General features: G+C 43.2%; 1 protein-coding gene across 2 annotated transcripts in view; it reads left to right on the forward strand.

Annotated features, from left to right (window-relative positions):
• Positions 1-1922: 1922 nt before the first annotated feature.
• The window catches only part of STXBP6 (syntaxin binding protein 6), a 150248-nt gene continuing 124439 nt past the window's right edge, over positions 1923-27731 (forward strand). For both annotated transcript variants that reach the window (XM_054972150.1, XM_054972151.1), the window contains exon 1: positions 1923-2108. The gene's annotated coding sequence lies outside the window, so the exon portion shown is untranslated. The remainder of the gene's footprint in view (positions 2109-27731) is intronic.

Below are 27731 nucleotides of genomic sequence, written 5' to 3' on the forward strand. Positions count from 1 at the left end.
CAGCAAAATAACCCAGTCTTTGGTTCAAGTACCACTTACACTTTCAGATTTGTTTCTGTGTAACAGACTTGTAAAAAGAATTTTTTGCTTAGTGACCAGTATAAGTCCACCAAACATTCGACTGCATAAAGACAAATCTGACCTTCAAACATGAAAACCTGTCCCATGCAGCGTCAAACACACTCACCCACATTGTTGTCAATGAGTTTAAGCACACTTAGCTCTTCCATATCATAGCGGTTATTGTCAAACTCAAACTGAAAATCTTGGGTTCAAATCATCACTTGACCATGAAATTCCTTAGATGACCTTGGACAAGTTATTCTTCACAGACTAATCTACCTTGCAGATTTGCCTTTGAAGGCAAAATGGAAGAGAGAACCAGGTATTCTGCCAAAAGCGCCTTGGAGGAAAGGCAAGACAAAAGGGTGGTAGATAAGGATCTGATTGTTTGGCTGCAACACTTTAGAGCAAGCCTCCTTGAAACAGGAGTTACTTCCAAATAGACAGATTAAGGTTGCAGGATTCTTTTAGTTTTTAGTTCTTTAGTTACTGGAGACTCAGGTCATTTCTCTACAAATGTGATATGCTGGCAATAATTTTCAAAGAAGCAAAGCTTACTGTCCTATGTACATCTACACAGAAAAAGTGGCCGTATTGGGATTAGAAAAGCTAAGCAACTTTCAGTAAGCAGAAAGCATTGCAATGCTGTTGGGCTGTATTTATTGTTATAAACTCCCTTTCTTGGCCTTTCCTTACATTCTATGTTTAGAGATTTATTATATAAGTGGAAGTTTATTATATGGGAGTTTATTTTTTCTTATTCCTACAGAAAAAATAAAGTAGACTTTTCTGCATTAGGATTTTTTAGAAGAGATCTCCCAGTTTCGCGTACTCTTTTTTAGATTGTTTCAGGTGGGTAGCTGTGTTGATCTGCTATAGAAGAGCAAGATTTGGATCCAGTAGTACCTTATAAGATCAAATAGATTTTCAGGATATGAACTTTTGAAAGACAAGCTCCGAAGCTCATACTCTGGAAATCCAGTTGGTCTTTAAGGTGCTACTGGACCCAAATCTTGCTCCCATTGGATTCTTGCTCGTGTGGAGACAAGCATACAGCTTTGAGTATACTGGAATATAAATCCTATTGAAACAAATGAGATTTAAACAGGGCATTTTTTTCAGCTGGAACGTGGTGGAACAGAGTTCCGGAACCTCTTGAAAATGGTCACATGGCTGGTGGGCCCACCCCTGATCTCCAGACAGGGGAGTTTAGATTGCCCTCTGAGCCACTGCGCGGAGCGCAATCTAAACTCCTCTCTGTCTGGACATCAGACAGTGACCACGTGACCATTTTTGCAGAGGGCAACCCACTGAGTTCCACCACCTCTTTTCCCAGAAAAAAAAAGCCCTGGATTTAAATGTAAGTAATATTAGATTGACAAAATTAACATTGTTTGCAGTACAAGTTAAAAGTTATAACTGACAGAAGTAAATAGGAACTAAACGATGCGATACGAAGCCATAACGTCTTATGTTCATATTTCACCCCATAACTTTAATTCCTTCTCCTTTTTATTCTACAGAATTTCTTTTTACGTATAAAAGTTTACTTATACTTCAAATTTCGCCCTCCACCCCACTTTCCTAAGTGCCTTCCATTAAAATCTTACTGCCAGTTCAACTGCCAGGTATTCCTGTGGAAAACACCTCCCTCCTTCTTAAACAATCTTTTCCCTTTCTGGTTCCCTTTCCTTTCCTAGGATAGTCCCAAACCTGAACTCAAGCTCCGAGGACAGGATCACATGGCAGGGGAAAGAAGGAGGGGGAAGAAAGGCAGGCGAAGCGGCCGCCTCTTGCCATTGGCTCCGCGCGTGCACGTGCCGTCCCCGCTCCCTCCTCTGGGCTCACAGCTGTCGGGAGCGAGCCGAGCCAGAACCGCTTCAGCGAATGCCTGAGCCGAGCTTGGCGGGGCAACGGCTGGAGAGTTTCTCCCTTCCGCGTGGTCCAGAGAGAGGCGCGGCAGGACGCGTCCCTCGCAGCAGCAAGCCGAGGGCGGGAGCCCGGAGCGTTTCAGCTGAGCTCCCGAGACGGCAGCAGGACGGGAGGTGAGTCCCAGTGGGGCGGCAACACATAGTTGCAGCCTTCTCAGGCGCTAGGCTGCATGCCTGCCCGCCGGCTGCCGCAGTAGTTGCCGGAGTGGGGACGCGGCTCTGGTTTCCCGCGCAACTTGGTTTGGGTAGCCGGCGAAGGCGCCGAAGTTGGGAGCGTTTCCCGATGGCTCTAGGGGATGTGCTCGGAGGGAGGCGCGCCAGGCTTTCGCTGTACTTCGCTCCCACCTTCTCCCGAGGAGGTCTGCTAATGATTAAGCGGCTCCCTCTGGAGGATTCTGACTCGAAAGCCCGGCGCCGGTGGCCGAAGTAGCCGGCAACGTGCTATCTCGTTGCGGGGAGAAAGGAGCGTCTTGAGTCCGGATCTGGGCACGGCTCGCCTCCTCCTAGCTTGTCAGCCGCTTAAAACGCATTTGACTCCATTAGGCAAAGGCATTGCGAACTGGAAGAATGCCTTGCTTCGTGTGGCGCGGTTTCCTTCATGATCTTGAGTCCGAGAGTGGTCCCGATCCTGCTGGCGGGTTTTGGTAGAAGTAAACGCTAGCCGTTGGGCGTGCGCTTTTTGTTGTAAGAGAGGAGGGGAAGTTGATTTTTCTGGGCTGCGTTGAGTTCTTAAAAATCTTGGGGATCTGAACGGGGTATTGTGCTTTCTGCCGAGTAAACGCTCTAAGGCGGTTTGAAAGAGGTCCGAAATCGGAAGCCGCTTCTGTTTTCCTTGAGCGCTCAGGACAAACTCGGTAAAGCTACTCCAGATTGACTGAAAAACAAGCAAACGCCTGGAACCCGGCCGCTCTGTTTATCCCTCGCCCTAGGAATACGCCACTGGAGCCAACAGCGCACAGGCTCCAGGAGTCTTACTCTTAACCCTTCCGTAACCTTGGGATCCGTTCAGTTAAACGGGAAAATGCAGAACCTTTGGCGCTTGAGCACGCAAACCTGAGTAAACTCTTGGTTGTATTTTCTTAACCCGCCCCCCCCCATTTCTGTCTTATTAATCTGATAGTGAAGCCTGTTTGGTGGGAGTTGGTCCAAGAATTCTTACGCAGTCTAGAAATGGATCCTCCCTACACCCAGCTATCCCTCTTGTGGTTACATTATGAAAGAGTTAATGATGAAGATTCCCAGCTAGCAAGGCTGTGATCCTTGCTATAAAGTGGATATTTTGAGGTCTGGTTTATGAAGATACTGATACTGGTCCTCTTTATTAACTCCAGTTTTGGAGTGTTTATTGGGACTTGCTTCCTAATAACTGCTTTTTAAGATCATAAATGTAATAGGGTCATTTCCTGTGCTACCACACTTCTTCATTTTTATTTGATTTGGTTCCTGCTCAAGTCATTTTCATTTCATCAGTTTTAGTTATACTTTTATGCCATTCTAATAATGTTCTTTAAAGAGGGCCAGCATGATGTAGTGGTGAGTGTCAAACCAGGATCTGGGAGATCCGGGTTCAAATCCCCATGGAACCTTTTTGGTTGACCTTGGGCCAGTTGCACACTCTCAGCCTAACCCACTTCACAGGGGTTTTTTGTAAGGGTCAGTGGAGGAGAGGGTCATGTAAGCTTCTTTGGGTCCCTATTGGCGAGGAAAGCAGGGTATAAATGAGGAAAATAAATCTAGAAAAAATTAAAGCTTTTAACATACAACCCATTTTCTGATTCCTACTTTTATCATACTTTCCCATCAAAAACAAACCTAAACCTTCCAAATCTGTCTCTGATTTGGGATTGTTCAGGTGTGCCTTCTTTTTATTCACTCAGTTTATTTTGAGACCCATAAGAGTGCTATCATGCTTTTATAACTGAAACAGCAGCAAAATCAATATTTCCTGCCAACAAATGGTTCTTAAGACTCTCCTAGGAGTCCCACTTCCAGTGACAAGAACAGTGCCTGGCTTGGCACATCTGACATAATGACGTTCTGTTTCATTGTGAAGAATAGACCTACTGTGGTGCAGCAATACAGTATCCTGATTTATTTCATAAAGATGCCGTGTCAGAAAGCTGCAAAAATGAGTATTTTCAGTAGCCACCTTTTCAATAAACTTTTAAGTGTTGGAGTAAATATTTTAGTAATGAAATTCAACTAAGCCCCCTTCAGTCAACAACGTTAACCTTTAAAACACTCGATCGTTTCATTTCCTTTGTCTGTTTCATTTTCCTTTGTTGTTTTACACAATCAAGATGCACAAAGCTGTTTTTGCTAACTATTTGCTCTGGTTAAACAGCTCCCTTCATCAAGTTAGTGACTGAGACAGTTTAGAAAAAGGTAATTTTTTCCCTCCCCTGCTTTTTGATAAAGTGATATAATTTACCAGCCTGTTGGGGAAAAAGGAAGCATGTGTTTGAAGAAGGTGGAAGTTGTCTTGAGAGTTCTAAGGAGGTCTCTTGAAAGCTCAGGAAAAGGCCTCTTTTAAATGAACTGAATTGTTGAAAAAATTGGAGCTGGGCCTAATTTGAGCAAAATCTTTTGCAGATAGATATTATATAATTTAGTTGGTCTGCTCCTTTAAGCTCACGGAGAACATGGAAATAACTACAAAGTTGAGAATCCTATATTGTTATTTCTATGAGTTCTTGTGTATTAGGAGACAACACTTTGATGCAGATTTTATATTTTCTCAATGATCTATACCTTTGAACTGGGTACAGGGAAAGCCGGTAGAGTGACTTCTGGTTTCCCAGATCTTCAGACAGTATGCATATATGCAGGACAATACATTTGAGTGCATGTGCTGAATCTTGAATATGTAACATGCAGTTTATATTTGCTTTACACACACTGTTTTTGGATCATCTTGGTTGAAAAATCATTTGGCAAATACTGCTGAAGTCAAAGGAAAAAAAAGTTACCCCATGTCCTCTGTACATCTTGTTCCAGTCGCTTTTTACTCCACCTCAGTCCACCCAGGTTTTGTTGCAAAGTATATATGTTCTTGTTTTATGCACTAGGGTTTTTTAAAAATAAAAAGTTGGCTCTTATGACTGCCCTGTCCTGATAGTGCAGTTAAAATATTAGTTTATAATGAGTTTGCTGCTGTGTTGCTTGGGTATTGGTCACCACTCTAGCTTACTGAATAGGAAGTAGAATATTGTCAATTGTACCTGTAATTTGTCATATTGGCATTTGGTGCACTTAATGAGAAGAAGCCAGATACCAGCTATAGGGCCATAATTTACTAATGGTCGACATTTCAAAAATCTCTTCAATTGTAACAGATAAATGAAACAGTTTGAAGTTATGATCAGCTTAGGATACCACACCCAGTAGCTCTGCTAACCCTAAGGTATACCAGTTTAGACAGACAATATTACACAATGGAGTGATTTCCCAAATACCATTTCCAGTTTAGCTAATTGCATTGCACATTTATTTTACAGTTGGATGGAGCTGAGGTGGCAGTCCACAGTGAAAGTGAAACCATCAATGCTTAACAAGATAATCAGCTGCCCTGGGCATTTCACACAGGCTAAAGCACTGAAGCTCACAAGCTTACTTAGTGCAGCTAAATAACATCTTGAATCTTCTTAGTGCTTTAGAGCATTGAAAGTACTTTACATGCATTCTCTTATAAACCGTTCAGGTAGACCATTATTGCAGGTGGTTGGTTGAGAATGAGAGGCAGAGGGGGCTTTTCTAAGGCCAGCTACTGAGAGTCATCTGACACGTGAAGAACACGTGTTGGGAGATGCAGTGTTAGCTGAGAAGGGTAGTTTGAAAAGACAGAGCTGGTGGCAGGGCAAAGGCTTTGATATACACTGGAGCTTTGTAAAGGGATTGTGAAATGCCAGAAAGGAAACTTAATAACAACAACAACTGTGCTTATATTCCACTGTTCTAGACAGATTAGTGCCCCACCCAGAGCAGTGAACAAATTAGTTTTATTATCCCCACAATACAGCTGGGGAGCTGGGGCTGAGAGGAGTTGCTTATCCAAGGCCACCTACTGAGTTCATGGCAGTAGTGGGATTTGAACCAGTATAGTGCTGATTCACAGCCAAGCCACGTAACCATTCCTGGCTCTGGAAGGCAGCTCCAGCCCATTTCTATTCCTAGCTGCTCTCTGGTTGCGATCCCACACAGTTTTAGACTGAAGAGTTGAAATTGATAGAGCCTTTGAGGAGGCAAAAATAAAATTAACAAACCTGAGGAGCGATTTCTGCTGGCTCTTATCTTTTTAAACTACACTTCCGAGCTAAGATTGCATCTTCCTACACTTGATGAACACGCACCAAGGGGTCTTGTGTAGAGAGACTCTGAGTTCACGACAGAAATGAGACTGGAACTAGAGGTTTCTTTATTCACAGCCTTTACACTATATCTGCTTCTGTATGCTTCTGTAGCGTAACACAGCACCTGAAAACACAGTGCTTTCAGACCAAGTAAGATTAGAGACATAATTCTGATCTACAAGTACCACAGTCATTGGGTAGCTTATCTCATCAGTAGTCATAGGGAATTTACTTCAAGTGCTCTTGATTAGTGTTCCATGTTCTAAATTATTCTCATTTGCTCAAGGAAAGTAAACAGAAAAAGTAAATATTTATATAAGTAAACAGCCTATTAGAAACAAAGATTAAACAGTGTAAGTAACATCCACACGTGATACCACCGGCTCTAGCATGTTTTATTCTTCTGTTGGGTGGATACCTTCCTTTTTTCTAAAGATTGCAAGGAATGGCAATTAGTGTTGATTTCTTTGATTTTGAATGTATCATGCAATGAAAACAAGAGACTCCTCAGCAATATGTACGTCTACATGCAGTCAGTATCCCTTTTTTGTTGTATAAAAACCTAAGGAGAATCATAGAATTGGAATGGACCTCCAGGGTCATCTAGTCCAATCCCCTGCACATGCAGGAAATTCACAACTACTTCCTACCATCTTAGGAGAAGGCTTTCTACCATCATAATTATTTTATTCAGTAAATTGTGTGTATATGGTATTTCATTTGACTCATTCCAAGGCAGGTTTAAATCTTAACAGGGGCCATAATTGTGAATCCAGCCAGGATTTAGAAGTTCACTAATATTGACTGCTGATTCCATCTACTAGCTCACTTTTCTTTGAGCAGAGACTTGGGCAGAGGGGACCATCTTGAATCTCAGAGCCTATTCTTAATCTATAATAAATGATGGGTTGGCACAAGCTTTTGGTTGGCCATTAGAAATCAGTGCTACATATTGATGACTATGAGCAACTAGGAGCTATTGTCTAGAATGTTGTTTGCTCAGCTGCTGAGACTGACAGGTGACCATTTAACAAGGCTAAACTTTTAGGAGTACCTTGTGTAACCAAAAGCTTTGGCAATCACTGAACTGAAGAGATAGTGGTTACCCGGCTTCTATAGGCTTGGGTATTTGAAACATCTCCCCTCATCTCTGTAGTTAGAATTTTTGAAGGGTTATGTAGATTTTTCCATACCCCAAATGTCTTCATTAATTGAGGCTAAAGATGCCACTGTAACAGACTGTTTTGTTTAATGCTAGCCATATTTTTTTTCTCTGTGAACAGATTACTGACATGTACCACCGTCTTATCGTCTTTCTCATGCTTTGCCTGTCCATGCGGCAGTCTGATAGCAGTGCTTTCATACATTTTGGATTTCACATTTCTGCGTTCCAGTATAATACCAGTTGAGGTCTTTCACTTTTGCTTCAGTGTGCTCTGCAGCTGAATTGCTACAGTGTCGTCAGCCATTACAAATACAGCTGACTATTTTGTGGGATATTAGAATTTGTTATAATTAGCTGCTCAAAAAATTGATAGAGCCTTTCACATTCCAGGAGAACCAAAGAGAAATGAACATGGAAGGTATTACTTTAGAGGCAGTGATGTGTCTTGGTTAGTGTCAGATTGTGGCACCAATACCCAGATTCAAATCTCCACTCAGTCAAGAAGCTTGACCTTGGGTTAGTTGTTTGCTTGTAGCCTAATCTGACTCACATGGCTATTATGGGGACAAAATGGGGATAGAATACCCTATATGCCGCCCTGAGGATAAAAATGTGGCAGGTGTTCCTATTATGAGGATTTGATTGTCAGTTTGTCAGCTAATTCTAGTTCGCTGGTTATGTTTGGGCTTAAAGCTGGTAGACCTGGGCTTATTGCTGGATTCATACAACATAGACCAAGTTCACACATTCAGAGCTCCGGTAATATTCTTTGTGGGAGCTGTGCATTGGAGGATGCCCATTACAAAATAAAGGACATTATCATACACATGAACTGTCTTTTCATGGTAGATAATCCCATGTAAGAAAGCCTATTATTGAGGAGAGAAATCACATATTTGTTCTGGACAACAAACAACCAGTAGGCACCTAACAACTTGCTGAAAAATTTCATGGTGTCGTTGATATCTTCAGCAATGAAAAGTCCATTTGACAATTAGCAGTGTTGCTACACTAAGAGTTCTTGCTGTTGTTTACATCTTCCTGTCTTTTGGGGTTCTGCAAGAATTGCCTGCTTTTATTTCTCAGTGTGAGAGTCAAACTGTCTTGCATGTTAACAGCTGATCATTTTGCTTCTGAAAAGTGACTGTTCTAAACCTAGACTTCCAGTTCCAGTTCCAACCAGTGAAATGTGGTGCCCTATATGCTACAGTACTGATTATCATTGTCTAAAGATAGTAGTAGGTTGATATAGTTGTATACTTTGCTATATGTGTATTTCTTTCTGCCTCAGATTTTGGGAGGGGATATAGAGTAAAATCTGTGTTTCACCAGATGTTGCATGTATGGGGCCAATTCCACGCTGATTTTGAAATATCCTGAATATCCTGTCATATCCTGAAATATCCTTGAAATATCCTGAATATCCTGTCATATTGCTTTTGATGTTTGATCTGACATAAAGCCATTGCTGTTAGTTATATAAGCGTTTGATCATCTCCCCACCCTCTGCCCCTTAGATTAATTGCGAGGAAGAATAATTGAATCCTGAGGTCTTACTCCTGAGACAAAAATTTGTGTTCTGCTTGTTGCCCCTGTTTTCTTAGCAGTGTTTCCTGCCCCGCCTCCAAAGTTCCTATCCTTCTGTGGAGAGGAGAATCTCAGTGACTAAACAAACTTTCTTATGTTTCACTGCTAAATAGGCACTAGTTTTGCATTTATAAATAAATGTAGAAATATTGGTTGGAAGATAATTTGAAGATCATAAGCTGTGTCTTTCTTAAATAATGGTGTTTGAATTCTCTCACTGTGAAGGCTCTAAGAATGTAAATTTAATTGGACGGTTAAATAGGTAGAAGCTTTTTATTGTATGTAAAAATACAGCCTTTAGAGGTTTTGTTTCCCTTTAAAATATAAGTAACTGGATCCAAAGAACGAAGAGTAGAAGTTTACTCACATTTTCTCCTTTCCTCCAAGGGGTTCACAGGGTGGCCCAAATGGTTCTCCCTTCCTTCATTGTATCCTTGTGGCAACCTTATAAGATATGCTAGGTTGGAGAACAGTGGCTGGCCAAAGACTACTTCATGACTTAGTGGGGAATGGAATCCAGGTCTCTAACACTCTAACTGCTACATAATACTGGCTCTCTGTAGTGTGCACCTATTTTCAGTAGTACCTCCTACCCCCAAAAGCCATCGTAAGCACCACGGAAACTCTTGGGAAACAGCATGGGATGCAGCATGAGGGACTGCAACCTAATTGTGAAATCTGTGGAAATTGCCAATCATCCTTTTAGATCCTGCTCCTTCTGCTTGGGGCAACAGGTAGCTTTGGAAATACCCATTGTTCAGAGACATATTAAAGATCTGGTTGACAGTGCAAAACTGGGCACCCAGAGTGAATTCCACTGGCTACAGTCCAAAGAAATTGTAAATGCCTGTTCCAGTGCAGTCAATGGATAAGAAGTATACTTAACATTTCCTAGATTCAATCCATTGATTGTATAAGGTATCCAGCTTGTCTTTCACTGTTCTGGTACTTTGTTGTTGTTAACACCAAGTACATAGTAGAACTTCAAATTAATATTGTTGCTTTAGGTACACTGCAGTGCAACATGGATATATGATACTGCCCACAATACTGTTATATTTAGTCATATCATTGTGACCTGATGTGCCACATTGCAGGTGAAATCTGTTCTCAAATAACATGTTCCTCAGATGAGCATTGTATGTGTTGTTTCCATCTCTGTACTAGTCTTTTCCATTTTCCTATTCATTAGATACAACTTGTGTGAAAACTGGATTACTTGCTAATTCATACCCTATCATATTTTCCTAGGGTTTACATAATGCTGTTGCTTCTGAACATATGAAATGGTCATCATGGCCTTTCTTTCTGTGATCCTTTAGCTGGTTTTTCTGGCTTTCTGTGTTATCTTTGATAAAGGATTATCAAAAATGTTGTGTTGCTTCCCTCTGCTCTTCAGATTTCCCTCTTCAGATTTCTTAAGATACCTTCTCCACTCACCTTTTTTATTTCTTTTTAAAACTGGCTGTTTGCAGAAATAAAACTGCTCATCTGGTTTTATAAGGATAGCAATCCTGCACTTAAAACCAAAAAAAAAAAAATGTACTATATCTGTTCAGGAAAGTTGGCCGGTTCATTATAACAAAGTTTCTCCAATTATGGTGGATACATTTTACTGCTTTGCATCTTCTCTGGCACATTCTTGAAATACTTTTCTTGACTGTATCAAAATCAATTGAATGTATGTTTTGGGTAAGTCCTGCCTTCCCAGGTGCCTTTTCTGTTGCATTGTGCTTCGCACAGTAGTCTTGAATATGATGTTCTGAAAGGCTTCCTTCAAGTCAGCAATTGATTGAGATGCTACAGTGATGCCGAGGACTACAGACTGGAGGCTTTCTGCTGTGAGTTCTTTTGTTTTCTGTAGGAGAGAGTCCAATTAAAAATGAATGACCGCTTGAAGGTCTGTAGACTGAAGCCAGTGGGAGCAAAGTTCTATATAGGTACTCTTGACTATTATATAAAGCATTTATATAATGCTTTTGAGAGTTCAGAGTGCTTTTCATACATTTTCTTACTCTTGCAATCCTATAAGGGTCAGAGCTAGGTGTTATTGGTGTATTATAGGCTGAGGGTTAGAGACCATGTCTTGCCTAAGGTTATGTCGTCAGTTCATGGCAGAGAAGAAAGAAGGGAAGATCCATGTGTATAAGCTTCTAACAGTCACGGATGGCTGGATATATAACCCCATAAATAGTTTCTTTCTAAATAAATCAGGAAAGAGTATCTTCGTTACCTTCTTACACTTGTTACTGATATGCCAGGAAATTGTGCAGAAAGTAATCTTTCTTTAAACTGGGACTGTGCAATGAGCTTAAGTGAAACAGATGTTGAATTTTCAAAGGCACAGTTTAAAGAAAAGCTCTGAGTGGAGGTAGCAGGAAAGGCTGTAGAGGAGAAGCACCCTACCCGGATGCACTGTCGAAACAGACGCTTGCAGAGTGAATTGCTGCTGGCCTGCTTCTTCACAATCCCTACCCGTTTTCTTCCCCTTTCTTTATTTCATTGTTTCTGTTCAGATTTTTCTCCCCATTGGGGACCAGAGCAGCTTATGGAATACAAAATATGAATATATAACTTATAAAAACACATTAAAGAGTTTCTCTACACAATACATCTTACATGAGTAGGATCAAGTGAAAGATCTAACACTTGTTCTCCCTTTGTGGTTACGCACGCACAGCTAGGGAGACAGATACACTTGAATATAAGACCAGGCAGAAAGTAAGTCATTTGAGTGTTACCGTTGTAAGATGTCTTGTGTAGAGAAAGGAACAATGCAATGCACCACATCAGTCCTGGACCCCCTGCCTTGTCTAACAGGGTCTCAGGCTTCCTTTGTCTTGCACCTCTGGCTGCTACATCTAGGCAAAATAACTGCAAATGGAGGAACAGAAATTAAGCCCAGATCTCATTCAGCTTTCATGAAAATGTTTCCCAGTCCCTTTTCCGATCTTTGTCCTTTGTTGTGATGAGCTGTGTATGGTAGCGCCAAGAGGTACGCAGGAAAAACAGGAGAACAGAATGTGACGTCTAAAGCCAGTGCGTGTCTTTGGGAAGGCTTAAGGTTGTGATGTGGGAGGTAGTGGCCTTGAATGAATAGTGAAATTCCTGGCTAGGTCCCTTAGAGCCTGTGTTTTCTTCAAGTGCCTATTTCTGGTTATTTGGTGTTGGGGGGGGGGACTTCAGTGACTCCAGGAAATATTTGCAGCCAGACTGCTTTCAGGAAATAAGGTATGTGTCCATTATCCCCTTTGCTCACCTGAAAAGGCTTGGCTTTACAACATCATCAAATAAACTAAAGCCTCTTTTTTATTCCTTTGTAGCTACGGGGGAAGGGAGTTTATGCTTCATCAAATATTATGCTGCTGGATTTTTAGTTGCTTTGTGAACTCACATTAGATGGGGAAAACCCTGCAAACAATTCTAAGTTCTCTAGGAAAGAAAAGGACATATATTTGAGTGGTGAGAGGCTTTTCCTCTGCCTGAATTCATTGAAAATTTTGGTATAATGTTTAAGCATTTGAGAGTCTTTGTATTTTTATGTTATTTATAGTCTGCCTTTCTCACTGAGACTCAAGGCAGGTTACTGTGTAAGTCAATATGACTGAAAATGTAAAGAACGTGATGGTACTTTTTACCATATGTGGTGGACCTGTAAAATAACTAAGAGATATTGGAAAGAAATACATGACATAATGCAAGATATTTTGAAAATAAAATTTGCTTTGGATTCAAAGACTATGTTATTGGGTAATCTGTCCCAAAATTCCCCAAACATTTTGGAAGAAGTTTTTAATTACATGACAATGGTGGCCAGAGTGTTATTTGCAGCCAAATGGAAAGCTGATTGTTGAGCTGGAAGAAAAGAATGGGAAGATAAGACAGCAGGTTATGCTACGATGACCAAATTAATAATCAATATTAATAAAAGACCCATATTGGAATTTCAAGAAAGATGGTAAAAGTGTTATGCAAATTATATTACTTAATCTGTGGAAGAAGTTTAGAAGAATACAGCAGAAGTTGTATAACTTTATGTAAATGGAGCAATAGTGAGACTTTAATTGAAATTTTTATTTAGAACATTTGAAGTATTGGTTGAATTTTGAGAGCTGTAGAATTAGGATTGAGAAAAATAGGGTTTTTAGTTTCTTTTTTCTTGTCTTTTGGCTGTATGTCTCTTTTTTCTTTTATCTGTCTGTTTTTTTTGTAATTTGCAATATATACTTTTTTGCTATATTTTATATTGTTCAATAATAAAAAAATATTTTATTGAAATTTAAAAAACGATCAACAGCTAGGACATTTAATAAACAATACAATGGGCATGGTTTGCAGAAATTTGGAAACTTAATTCCAAATACAGAGACAAAACACTGCTGAAGTTTTTAAGCAGTGGCTAGATGGCCATCTGACAGCAATGCTGATTCTGTGAACCAAGGAAGATCATGAGAGGGAGGGCAGGAAGGGTTAAATCAGTGCTTAGTACATCAGTACTAAGGTTTTCGCGATCCCTTCTTTCATGCCCAGGGTAATGCCGTTCGCCACTTTGGGGTCAGAAAGCAGTTTTCCCCAAGCTAGTTTGGCTAGGGACCCTGTCGGTGTTTTGCCATCTTATGAGCATAGAGCAGGGGTCACTGGGGTGTGTGGGGTGTGTGTGGAGAAAGTAGTTGTGAATTTACTGCATTGTGCAGGGGGTTGGACTAGATGACACTAGAGGTACTTTCTGACCCTATAATTCTATGACGTGGCATTTTAAATGACACACAAACTACCCAGTAGGAGCAAATTTATATCAACAGAGTGTATCCAGTAGTACAGTCTACAGTCCCCATCCCTTTACCAGAGCATCTCTCTGGGCCATTTCTTATACCCCAGCCATATAACCTGAGTGAAAAAAAATTCAGTCTTGCATAGTTTGCAGAAAACCAAGAGAGTGGGAGCTCTTCTGACCTCTTTAGGCAGGCCATTCCACAAGGTGGGGGGGCATCACAGAGAATGTGCATGTATGGGCAGCAGCCAATTCTGCCCATTTGCAGAGTGGTTATCTGTATAAGGCTCTGTTCAGATGAATGTAGCTACTATGGGGAAACTTAGGGGCCAAGGCCATGAAGGCCTTTGTATACGATAGCCAAAACCTTGAATTGACCCTGGTAACTGATGGGTAACCAACTGGAAAAAGTGAAGATGAAATATTATTTCAGCCATTGCCTTCCTTGTGCTGTAGCTTGCACCTGGGGAATCCAAAAATTTGTTGAAAAATCCAAAGGCTTTCTCTAATATTAATATACTAAGCAATACAGTCTAAAAAAGAAGGGACTCAGTTTTATCTGTTAGATCATGCAGATTTGACTGCAGAAGCCTAAGAAGTTGACATACTGGTTTGGATCATAGTTCAGCATTACCTATGATGATTAACAGTAGTTCTCTGGCCTTTCTTGCTCTGAGATGCCTTTCCTACTCTGAGCTGCCTAAGGGCTTTTAAATGTCTGGGATCTTGAGCAAAAAAGCGTATACTTTGCTACTGAGCCCCTGTCCTTCCTTGTAAATATCTCTTGGATGCAGGTTCCCTCTGTTTCCCGTAAGCAGCTTGTCTGGGATTCTGCTCATAACTGGTATGTATGAGCAGGTGAAAAGGTATGCTTTCTCCCTCTGAGGCGGAGGACATCTTGGGTGATTCCCACCGTCCAATCGGGGAGGCAGGAAGTTAACAATCTTGCTTCCTCTTCCTCTAGTAGGTGGGATCACCCTCTGATCTCCAGTTCTTTTCCTGCCTCAGGGGAGAGCAGTAGTGCTTAGGTTAGCTTAGCTACCCTGTCTACCAAGATATTTTTCCTTTCGATTCTATTCTTCCCTTAACCTTTCCTTTCTTGTTCCCTTCCTCATTTCTCTCTTACCTTGAACTTCTACCCTACTCCCTGTCCTTTCTGTGAGGAGCCCTAGTCTCCTCAAGAGTAAGAAATGGCCTGCAGGGAGTCATCCGACTCCGAAGAGTCCTTTATGGACAGAGCGGAGAACTGCAACGCCGGAGCTGTTCTTCCAGCGACGGGAGAAGGCTCTGACGGACCAGACGCGCCGCGTAGGCTCGATCGGTCCCCGGAAGAAGGCCCTTCCAGAGGAGAAGATCAGCCTTCCAACAAGCGCCCCCGTCTGCCGAGCAAGACGTCAGAGGGGGCAGCAAGAAGAGCCAGGTCGTCTGGAAGCGGCAGCAGAAATCGCGGCTCGGATTCGGCGGGAAAAACGGCCAGACGCGATTTCCCGCCAAAACGCATCTCCGTGGTTGCCAACCTCCTGGCGGGAGATTTTGAGCAAAACATCGCTTCTAACTCCCAGAGTCACTCAGAAGGCACTCCAGGAGCCCAAGTAAGTGGGGATGCGGAGACCCTTTCTTCCCAGATCCGGGCAGCCGTCAGGGCGGCCCTTAGGGAAGAGATATGGTCGATTAGCCAGGGGCAGGCTTCGGGCTCTCATTCCCCAGCAGCCACCCCAATACAGCCTGCTTACCACGATCCTGCATCACAGAGAGCTTCATGGCCCACCAGGGCGGCCAGAAAGCAGTCTCTTGGTCAGACAGTCACTAACACCTCTCCATGGCTGGATGAGGAGGGCACGGTGAGCGACGTATCGGAGGAGGGAGCATTCCTTTCCGAAGAAGAACGTGAGTCTGACTCCAACCTTCCCCAGCAGTCTAACAGGCTTTTCCTGTTTGAAGACTATAATTACTTGCTAACCAAAACCCTGTCTGCCCTTGACCTGAATGGGACAGCCGAAGGGGAAGAGGAGGGGGAAGAGGCCTCTAAGGTGTCTAGTCGTAAGTCCAGACCTAAGGGAAATAGGGAATTCTTTCCCAGATCAGATATCCAAGCCAAAGTATTCCCTTTTCCAGACTACTTTGAGCGTCTACTTCGAGCAGAATGGGCTATGCCTGCGACGCCAAAGCAAATGCCTAGCCTTATTAAAAAATTGTATGTGTTACCTACCTTTGTAGATGAGTTCCTACAGGTACCCATCATCGACGCTCCGGTGGCGGCACTTCAATCCCAGGGACTCCTATCTGAGGATGGCCATGGCACCATTCGAGATGGTCTTGACAAAAAGGGTGAAGCGGTCCTGAAGAGGGCCCACGAGGCCACGGCAACAGCTATCAAAGCCTCAGCTGTTGCTTCCATGGTCTCCAGAGCCTCGGTGGTGTGGGTCAGGAGACTGATTCAACTTCTTCCTGACAACGATAAACGCCTGCGGGACGGAGCAGACAGAATCCTCAAGGCGTGCACCTTTGTGGCAGACGCTACGCTGGACACCCTTTCTCTCTCTTCCAGAGCTATGGCATCAACGACTGTGGCCAGACGCCTACTATGGCTGAGAGCGTGGCAGGCCGACGTCCAGGCTAAGCTGATAGTCGCCTCCTTTCCCTTTCAGGGGAACAAGTTGTTTGGGGATCAGCTGGACAAGATCTTAGTGGAGACTAGGGACAAGAAGAAGGCACTCCCGAAGTCTCTAAAATTTGCCCCAAAGAGACCTTACAGCAATCAACCTTTCCGCTCTCAACACACTCTACCTAGAAGCAGACAAGATTACAAACGACCTTGGAACCCACCCAGGAACCAGGGCAGGCGCTCCAACTTCGCTTCCAAATTCAGCCGTCCCCAAGGCTCTCGTGGTAACAGGCACGAGTCAGAGGATAAGGGGCAGAAGCCCTGACTATCAAGGGACCTCGGTGGGGGGCAGGCTGCTCCTCTTTCGACAGGCCTGGGTGGACTCAGAGGCGGATGCCTGGGCCTTAGAGATTGTTTCCAATGGCTACTCCATAGAATTCGCCTCCATTCCTCCGGAGCGCTTCGTTCCCTCACCCTCGAAGAAGGACCCGCACAAGAACACCATAACACTACAAACCGTGCAGCACCTCCTAGATATACGGGCCATCGAGCCGGTACCACCACCAGAGAGAGGTCGCGGTGTATATTCCATATTCTTCACCGTGCCCAAACGGAACGGAGATTGGCGGGCCATTCTCGATCTCAAGTACATCAACAAGCATATCCTCCTGCGCCACTTCAGGATGGAGACTCTCAGATCAATTGCGGAGGCACTGCGAGAGGGAGAATTTCTGACCTCTATAGACTTGACGGAGGCCTATCTCCACGTGCCAATCTCCTCTTCTCATCGGAAGTTCCTCAGGTTTTACTTCCAGGGAGAACATTTCCAGTTCAGAGCACTTCCCTTTGGTCTGGCCACGGCACCCCGAGTGTTCACGAAACTCCTGGTGGTTCCCATAGTCAAGTTGCGAGAGAGGGGTATTCATGTACATCCATACCTCGACGATATCCTGCTGAGGTCCGCCTCCAGGCAGGACGCTATCAAGGACCTGGGATTTGCCCTGCGCTTCCTCGAGGGCCATGGGTTCATGATAAACCGCCAGAAATGCTCCCTGATTCCATCGCAGCAGTTGGAGCACCTGGGGTTGACCATAGACACCATCAAAGGGAGCTTCTTCCTACCCGAAGCCAAGAGATTGAAGACCAAACAGCTGACACAACAGGTGATCAAGCAGAGAGCATCTCCGTTGATGGAGCTATCCAAGCTGATGGGACTTCTAGTGGCCAACTCAGAAGCAATTTACTGGGGAAAGTTCCACGCCAAACCATTACAGATCTTCCTCCGCCCCTTTCAGTGGCAAATCGCCCAGAAAAGGAACTGCAGGGTTCACGTTCCATTGGAGATTCGACTGGGCCTGAGATGGTGGACCCAAGATGTCAACTTGGCCCAGGGCAAGAGCTTCCTATCTCACCAACACATTCAGTTATTTACGGACGCCAGCCTCAAGGGCTGGGGGGCGTCTCTGGAGGGCAGACCCGCGCAAGGGATATGGTTACCATCGGAGAAAGACCTCCCGATCAATGTCCTGGAGATGCGTGCTGTCTACCTGGCACTAGTCTACTTCAAGGACCGGATTGCCCAGTCCCACGTTCTGGTGCAGACAGACAATGTGGCGACCAAGACGTATCTGAACAAGCAAGGGGGAACCAGATCGTCACGTCTTCAGAAAGAAACCATCAAGATCATGACTTGGGCGGAACGTCACCTGGCATCCATTCAAGCGGAACATATCAGAGGTGTACAGAATGTTCATGCAGACTGGTTGAGCAGGGAAACACTGCACCCAGGGGAGTGGTCCATCAAGAAGGAAGTCTTCGAGACCCTAATAGAGAGTTTTGGCCGTCCAGAGGTGGACCTGTTCGCGACTCCAATGAACAGACGTGTTCAGAGATTCTTTTCCAGGTATTTCCATCCCCCGGCGGAGGACGCAGATGCCCTCACAGCTCCCTGGCCGGAGGCTCTCCTGTACGCCTTTCCCCCTCTACCAGTACTTCCGCGGCTGCTTCGGAGAATCATGGACCTGGGTGCCAGAGTCATTGTGGTAGCACCCTGGTGGCCGAGAAGACCGTGGTTCTCCACTCTTCAACAATTGTCAGTCGCCCCTCCATTACGTCTGCCGATCCTGCCGGATCTACTACAGCAAGGCCCGATCTGGCATCCTCGACCAGAGTGGTGGGCCCTAACCGGATGGAAGCTGAACGGAGCCACTTCCTAGGCCTAGACCTTCCTCTTCAGGTAGTGGACACCCTGATGGCGTCTAGAAAGGACTCTACCAAGCGCATCTACAACTGTATGTGGAAGGCGTTCCACAGATGGTGCCAACGGAAGAAAAAACAAGGAGCAGAATTGTCCTTACAATCTGTACTAGGGTTCCTTCAAGAAGGCCTAGATAGAGGCTTGAGCTCGGCAACGCTAAAGAGACAGGTTGTGGCTATTGGCTCGATCTGGATGGACGAGAAGGGCACTTCCCTATCCTCTCACCCGTTAATTCACAGATTCCTCAGAGGAGCTATGCTACTACAGCCCCCGACGGTTCATCGTTTTCCCACATGGAGGCTTAATGTGGTCCTTTCGGCCTTGACTAAGGCCCCCTTCGAGCCTATCAGAGACATTCCTATTAGATGGCTGAAGCTCAAGACAATCTTCCTGGTAGCGATTACGTCAGCGCGCAGGATCTCTGAGCTCGCCGCCCTGTCTACTCGCCCTGATCTGTGCATCTTTCATAAAGACAAGGTGGTATTACGCACGGATCCAACTTTTCTGCCTAAAGCGTATTCCGTCTTCCATCGCTCGCAGGAGATCAGCCTGCCATCCTTTGCACCTAATCCCGGGCACCCAAAGGAACGGGAATGGCACACTTTGGATGTGCGAAGAGCACTCAAGGCCTATCTAGTCCGGACGGAGGAATTCAGACGGTCAGAGTCTCTATTCATTAATGCCTCCCATCCCAAAAAGGGACAGCGCATGTCTCCTGCGGCCGTAGCCTACAATATCAAGTCGTGCATAAAGGAAGCCTATAGGACCCTTGGCCTGGATGCACCGCAAGGCATTACAGCGCATTCCACCAGAAGTGCGGCTACCAACGCGGCTGAGAAAGAACGCGTCCGTGGAGGAGATATGCAAGGCCGCCACGTGGTCCTCTCTCTCTTCCTTCATCCGTCACTATCGCTTACATTCTAGCGCATCGGCTGACGCAGCGTTTGGGCGGAGAGTGCTTCAACATGTGCTAACAGACGAAGAGGCATTCCCACCCGATGCCTGACGCACTGCTTTGGGAGCACCCAAGATGTCCTCCGCCTCAGAGGGAGAACGGCCCCTTGGATACTCACCGTGAAGGGTCCTTCTCTGAGGACAGGAGGACATCTTGCCCTCCCATTGCTCTTCGTCCCACGCTGACAGCCCATGTTTTTCTGTTTCTACTTGTATTGTATTGCTCCCACAAGTCTGACTGCCTACAGTGGGAAGCGTACTGTTCTTTCCTGTATGAGTGTTTCTCGTAACTGCCTTATGCTGTTTTCTACGAGTTTTTCCTTACACGTTGAATGTTACTTACCTGTTTCAAGTTCTATCTTCTAGTTTAGTATGTTTCTTCAGTGAGGGAGTGAACGATACTGCTGAGGGGATTCACCCGAACTGGAGATCAGAGGGTGATCCCACCTACTAGAGGAAGAGGAAGCAAGATTGTTAACTTCCTGCCTCCCCGATTGGACGGTGGGAATCACCCAAGATGTCCTCCTGTCCTCAGAGGAGAAGGACCCTTCACGGTGAGTATCCAAGGGGCCGTTCTGAATAAAAAATTGGTTTATTCTGAACCAGTAACAGGGTGGATTTGATTTAAATCAAACTGATTTAAATCACGATTTAAATCACTAGTCATTAAGGCTTGATTTAAATCATAGTTTTCTACATAAAGACTAATTCTTGCTGGTATAACTTTAATATGCAAGTAGATGCCTGCCTTACTGATAGGTAAAGGAACTTCATTAAAGTATTCCCAAACTGGGTCTCTTTTACGGCCTGCTGCCATTATAGGTTTTTTCCTCCAAGGAAAGAATGTGAAAAACCTCAGGTCATACGCACAAAAGATCCAAAGACTTGTGCAGTATTGTGCTCAAAAAGTTTCACTTTCATTTTGTACTGCTTGCCCCTCCCTCCTCACACTTAGTTTCTTCTTGTGCAGATCTATTCCACTCCAAACAATCAGAAAAATATTGTTTCTATTCACTGAACTTCTTGAAACTTAGCACTGAAGGGGTTGATTCTGTCTTCATAGGTTTGTAGAACAATAGGATTAAGGTCTTTTTCTCAACTCTGTTCATGTTATAACATTTTTGCTGTGAAGAAGAGGCATGTGATCTCTGCTGAGCTGATACAAATTCAGTTTTGAGAACTGCAAAACCAAGCTTCTGTGATAATATCTTGTAGGCAGAGAAACTGCCCAATAATCTTACAAAAACCTCTGGAAGAGCATGACATTGTGAATGGATTAATGGAATTTATTTACCCAAAAAATTAAACATATACAGCCTTATCCTACATAATTAAAAACTAATCTTTATTTCATGATGGAATAACCTTTGGATGGTAATATATTTTCCTCAAAAAGCATTTTATTTAAAAAAATCCAATTTAAATTTAAAAAATCCGATTTTTTTTTATTTTTTTTTTTAAAAAATCATTGATTTTTATCCACCCTGACCAGTAATATAAACAATCAAGTAAGTATGAACTGTTTTCAGAATGGTGCATTGGGTTATGGATAGAGGTGGGCATAAACCGGGAAAAAAACAAACCATGCGGTTTGTGGTTCATGGTTCCGTGCTGCTGCTAAGTGGCAGGGAAAGGGGCATTTCCACCGCTGGATCAGCTGCTTACCTGGGATCTCCCTGACAAGCAGCTGATCCGAGCCTGCGGGGGTGAAATGCTACTTTCCCTGCCACTGCGAAGTGGCAGGGAAAGGGGCATTTCAACCCCCGGATCAGCTGCTTGTCGGGGATCTCTCCGACAAGCAGCAGCAGGGAAAGTTGTATTGGGGTTTAACATGAACCAAATGAACCGGCAGACCAGTTCGTGGAAGTTTGTGGGAAATGAGCTTCCATGATCCATTGGTCCACAAAGCACAAACCGGCCCGGTTTGTGACGAACTTTAGTTTGTCTTGCGGTTTGTGCCCATCTCTTGTTATGGATGCTGTTTGTGTAAAATTAGTTTTGCAAGAACTGTGTTTAAATCTCCTAATCAAAGAAGTTTTGTCTGCTCGAACAGGTTAGAAACAATTAGCTTTCTTTTTCAAACAAATCTTGGGAAGCCAGTAGAGGTTATGTTTTTGTTCCTTTTGGATTGTTGCTTGCTGCTTTTGGATCGCTGCTTCATCTGGGAGACAAAAGCATTATGAAGCTTTTATGCTAAGTCTGTGACTGATCCTTCTGCCACTTGCTCGGTGTCTACTCTTTTGAGGTCTACTGCAGCTGAGGGCCTGTATGAATTTGATTTCTCTCTAGAGCTAAATGCCCAAAACTAAAGCTATGCTGGGTTTCAGCAGGAACTACGTAGAAGCACTTAAGAGTTGTTCCTTTGTCATTCTCTTCTTCCAGAGACAGATGTATTGCTGGGCCTGCCCAGAAGTGGTGGTACCAAATTGTAATTAACTTTGCCATATTCCCTTCAGACCTACGTGTTCCTCTTAAGCGTTGTGCTTTGTAATGTGGTTGAAGCTTTCTGTGAGAGGATATACAGATGACCACAGGCATAGACAGCTTTAAAAGGAGATTAGATATGTTCATGAAGGACAGATGACTAAAGGGATCCTCCACATTCAGTGGAAGTAAACCTCTGAATACCAGTGTCAGGAGGCAATATCAGAAGAAGGCCTCAGCCTTCATGCCCTGTGGTTGGCTCTCCAGAGTAACTGGTTGGCCACAGCGTGAAATAGGAAGCTGGACTAGATGGACCTCTGCTCTGATCTAGCAGAGCTTTTCTTACGTTCTGCAAGGTTTGTAACAGTATGTGAATGATAGTTTCCCCCACAGCTTCCATGGGCCCTGTAGAAGAATCATATACATTAAGAGGGCCAGTGAGAAGACATTTATTTGCATGTTCACCCAGCACCTTGATCTTAACCAATAGGAAACTTCTATCTACAAGAGATCTCTGAAGGCTGTCATATAGAAGCAAATTTTGCTAGCAGTTTTATTACTGAAGCATCAGTAAAGTATGAAGCTTCAAGTTTACAGTAGAAAATTTTAGTTATGTAGTTAGTTATTCTAAGCTATTTTGAGTCTTTAAGTGAAAAAATGGGGGTGAAATGATCTAAATAGAATGAAGTTTTAAGTAGAAAGTGTCTGTGGTGCTGACTGAATTCTTTTCTCATGTCCTGACAGAAAATTTCCTCCTGGAGCAGTTTTCTCCTTAGTTCTCTTTTTTAAATTATAAGGTGATGGATAACCAGGTAATCCATTAACACTCATGTAGTGCTGTTAAAAATAAAAGGGCCCACTTGAAGCATGAAAGTCCGAGCCAAGGTTTGATTCACTAGTATGCATATCTTACAGTTCAGTTGTGAAGCTGGGAGGAAGCTGGTCTTACCCTGAGGCTTAGAACCTGCTATGAGGTCCATGGTTGACTTGAGGAATTATCCTTTTGTTACATGTAGAAAAAACAGTAGTGTTTTTTCTTATTTGAGGTATTCTACAGGCTAGAAAGATGAAGCAACCTATACAGATGCTTTTCTCTTCCCCAATCACCTAAGCAGGTAGAATTTTGTTCATTGAACCCATAAAGTTGAGGTGATCAAGTCTTAGCCTGTGGATAGATGCTTCCTTGTTGATATATTTATGTACTTAAATGGTTTACATTTTTCTAGAGTTTAAACTGCTTTGTTGTGGTCCATCCAGGCTAAACACAACTCAAACATGTACAGGTATTAGAAAAATCCATATGGACATAAGCCATATGAGGGTGTTTTATTTTGAGATCCCTACCTTAATATATGCACGTATTTAGTTTTCAAAGCTATGGCGTATACTGGGCTTTTTTTTTTGGTCAAACAGACTTTTCTTTGGTCTCCAACCAGCCTGAGTAGATTGATAGAGTAGTGTCTAGAGATCGGCATGAACCACAAAAAACCCGAACCTTGAGGTTCTTGGTTCGGGGGTTTTCACAAACCAGGAACCACAAACTGGGGCAGGTTTACAAACCAGTTCATGGTTCAGGGGGGTTAAATGCCCCTTTCTGGCCACTTAGCAGTGTCAGGGAAAGGGACATTGACAGTTTAAAGGGCCCTTTCCTGCCTTGCAAGCGGCAGGGCACTTTAAACTGCCCAAACCCCAGCCCCCACTCCCCCAGCCCCAGCTCCTCAAATGGCTGCAGCGGCCATTTGAGGGGATTGGGACGGCCATTTTTGGCCTCCTCTGCCACCCTGCAGGCCCACGCAACAGCGAAAGATGTCTAAAACAGCCTTCCCGCCCCTCGTGGGAGGAGGGGGAGGATGCTGTGGGCCGACAGGGCAAGGTAAGTGTGGGGCTGGGGGTGGGGGCTGGGGTTTGGGCAATTTAAAGGGCCCTGCGACTTGCACGCAGCCGGTCCCTTTAAACTATCAGCTGGCAGGCGGCAAGGGGGGAATCCCTTGCCACCTTGACTTATTGGAGGAGGCCGAAAAGTTTATGTGCCCCTTAAACTGGGGCATGTAAACTGCCCCTTTATGACCCAGACAAACCAGTAGACCAGTTTGTGGACATTCGTGGAAATGAGCTTCCACGAACCACTGATTCGCGAACCACGAACTGGCCTGGTTCATGGGTTTTTTTGGGTCGTAATTCGATTTATGCCCATCTCTAGTAGTGTCTGGGACTAAATTGTCTTCAGTCAATTTGATTGACAAAAAATCTATGGAGGAGAGAGGCATACTTAAAAAGAGACTGGGAGAAAGAAGAATTTAAATAAGAATTAGAGACTCTTGGACAAGTGAAAGTGTGTGTGAAGACGGTGTTTCCAACTAATTTAAGGGCTTATGATTACTACGTCACAAAAAACTATGTGATGAATTCATCTCTCTCTTACCTTATATACTTAATGCGTAGATTGCTTTGGAATAAAATGTTTCTTCTATCATAGAGCCCCAAGAATATGAGATGTAGAAGTAAATATACTGAAATGGCTATACTGCATATATTTACAGTACAGCATTTTATAGAACACAAACAAGTTACAGCAACTGTGAAAACTTTTTCTCCCTCGTTGCACCTTGTATTATAACTCTTTATGTCCCTTTACAATCAGGTCGTTCTCATCTACTCCCTGCCATTCTTAAAAAAATGCTCCTTTGGTTGTCTCCATGTTGGACAATACAGAAAGTATTTCTGTACAGTAATTGTAGTACAATCCTATGCAGTGGTATTTTAGTTTAAGTCTGTTGGAATCAGTGGAGTTAATCTGCACAGGATTTCACTGACACTGTGAGTTTGAACAGTATGTATACATGCAGTATGCATGTATCCTTTTTCTTATGTACATGCTGTACATCTATGTGTGATGATTAAACAAGATATTGTACAGATTTATATAGTTAAATGCTTTCTGTTCAGGACATCTTCCAATTTTGAAGTAGATGAATAACTGGCAGAAGAATTACAGTTTTTTCTTGGGTGAATTTGTGTTACATTTTATATTGTCTGCATGGCACAAATGAAAAGAAAAACAGTGGTGGTCCTATGTTAAATATCCTGCTAGGGTAAAATCGGGAAGTATACATTATCAACAGTTTCTGCAGACTTTGTCCACTATATTTATTGTTTTTGTGATTGACATTGAGTGGTTTGTCATAGGGTTAACATTGACTGCTCTCTACTGTGCACATCTAGGGGGGAAAGGGAAATAGTGATAGATTGTGTTAGCTCAGAGGATCTGTGTTCTATGAGGAGAGTGAAGAAACCAACATAGTCTCTGTGATAATCAGGAGGAAACTGCTGAAAGAGTACCATGAAGGATGCAGAAATGTACCATTTGACAAGTCCTAAGTAATTTTAAGTACAGGCATTGGCTATGTAATTGGCTATGAAAGTTTTAATGTAGAATAGTTTTTTCAGTATAAAGGCAATATTAGATTAGCAGTATTCTAAAATGTGATCACAAATGTATGTACTTTTTACAGTATAGGTTGTCATAATATGAAAGGGTAAAATGGAAACATAAGAAGCTGGATAATTTGATATCTGCAACAAAAATGATAATAGCAAAAACCTGGAATGGCAGTAAGAAGGATGAAAAAAGGAGGGTGGGGGGGAAATCCCCACAAGCTCAACCCAAACAAGTAGGGGAACAAAATGGATTAAAAACAAGTTTAAAACATTCAGGCCTTATGTTTTAAACTTGTTTTTAATCTATATTGGTGCACATCTATAATAAATACTCTCTAATATATATATTAATATATATATATATATTAACAAAAGTTTAGGACTACCCGTGAACATAAAAGCAAAGTTAATTAAAAAGCAGTCCTAAATAAAACATACCTTTTCCTGCCTTTGTCTTCAGCTTACCCTCCTTACCTCCCCTGGCTGCCTCTTCTCGGGAAAACTATGGCCTGGTTGTGTTATACCAGCCACCGATCCAGACCCAGTTGCCTGGTGAGGAATACTTTAACGACTGTGTGTGGGGGGTGGGGAACATCTCGCTTTCCCTTGAATCTCTCTGATTTTTTCAAATACAAAATATTTGATTAAGAGTTGGGGAAATTATATAAAACACACTTTGTATATTTTAAAATATCAATTATTACTTTGAATCTGGCCAGTTTTGCTGGTATTGTATGTGTTCATTATGTCAGTAATTATTTTTATGAAACCTGGCTGTCAGTGGCAGCATCCTACTGAGGCATTTGTCTTGGTAGGTGTCAGACCCATGGGTCATCTGCTCTGGAGATAGAATGAAGCTGTTGCTTTGTGGTGTTTGTATGCATTTTTAAGTGATCTTTAGTGGAGGAAAGAAAATCAAGGAGATCAAAATATGGCTTCATGCCTGTTTGATACCATTTTTTGGAGATGAGCTACAAGCCATTAAAAATCTATAGCAAGCAATTTGAGGGGCTAATATGGAGTGATCTAATTTGTACTGAATGTGAACTAACAAAACATCCCTGTACTAGTCCATTGTATGAGCTGTAATAATGAAGAATTAATTTAGTGCGTTGCCAGATTTCTTAATATGGAAGTACTTGAGAAACTTAGAGTTCTGACACACAATCTGCAGTGTTGAAACTAGTATTACACAGGTTGTATGCATGAGATATATATAGTCAGATGGTTTAGCATCGATGTTAATTGTGTTGCCGGTTCAGAACTGCGAACTACAAGTATTTCAGTATTCATGTCACAATGTTTCTTGGGAATGTTATTTCAAAACTTAAAAGGTATCTATCACTGGGTCAGGGCCTTTTGGTAAGAGAAGGAGATGCTGAAGCTTTTATTAGGCTGCATCTTTTTCCAGTGAAAAAGGCCTAAGACAGATTTTTATATTAAAGAGGCAAGCTGATCTCCCATGCAGAAAGTAGCCTGCAGTAGATAGATGAAGCAGCAGCAGGTAAAGACAAAGAGTAGGGCCTGTGGCTGGTGGAGCTGAAAAGTAAGGTTTGCAAAGCAGGAAGCAAAGCTGGAACATAGTTTGGATTATCTTGATCTTGGTCCCCAGAGAGGCATCTTTATCCTTAAGAATCATTTCTAGTTCTCCCTCTGAGGCGGAGGACATCTTGGGTGATTCCCACCATCCAATCAGGGAGGCAGGAACTAACTTTCTTCCTCTTCCTGTGGGACCACCCTCTCTTCAGTTCTGTTCCTGCCTCCAGGGAGAGCAGTTCTTCAGCAGACTAGCTCTGCTGCCTTTTCTCTCTCTCTCTCTCTCTTTTATCTTTCTTCTTCCTCAAATCAAATCTATATGATTCAGCGGACACTGACTGTAGTAGAAAAGTACTGCAGTGCATGATCGTGGACAAAGACCACATCCCACCCAGAAACTAGAAACTGCTTTGGGAGCACCCAAGATGTCCTCCGCCTCAGAGGGAGAACGGACCTTTGGACACTTACCGTGAAGGGTCCTTCTCCTCTGAGGAAAGGAGGACATCTTGCCCTCCTCGGGTCTCTGTCCTTCTCTACCCTGCTGCCTCATTCTTCTACCTCCTCCGGGTTATGCTTTATTTACAGTACATGTTAATGCAACAGGTGTTTTTTCTCTCAGTATTGACAGTTGCTGAATGATAAATTCAATGT

This window comes from Eublepharis macularius, chromosome 2 (genome assembly GCF_028583425.1).
Source record: "Eublepharis macularius isolate TG4126 chromosome 2, MPM_Emac_v1.0, whole genome shotgun sequence".
NCBI classification, from domain to species: domain Eukaryota; kingdom Metazoa; phylum Chordata; class Lepidosauria; order Squamata; family Eublepharidae; genus Eublepharis; species Eublepharis macularius.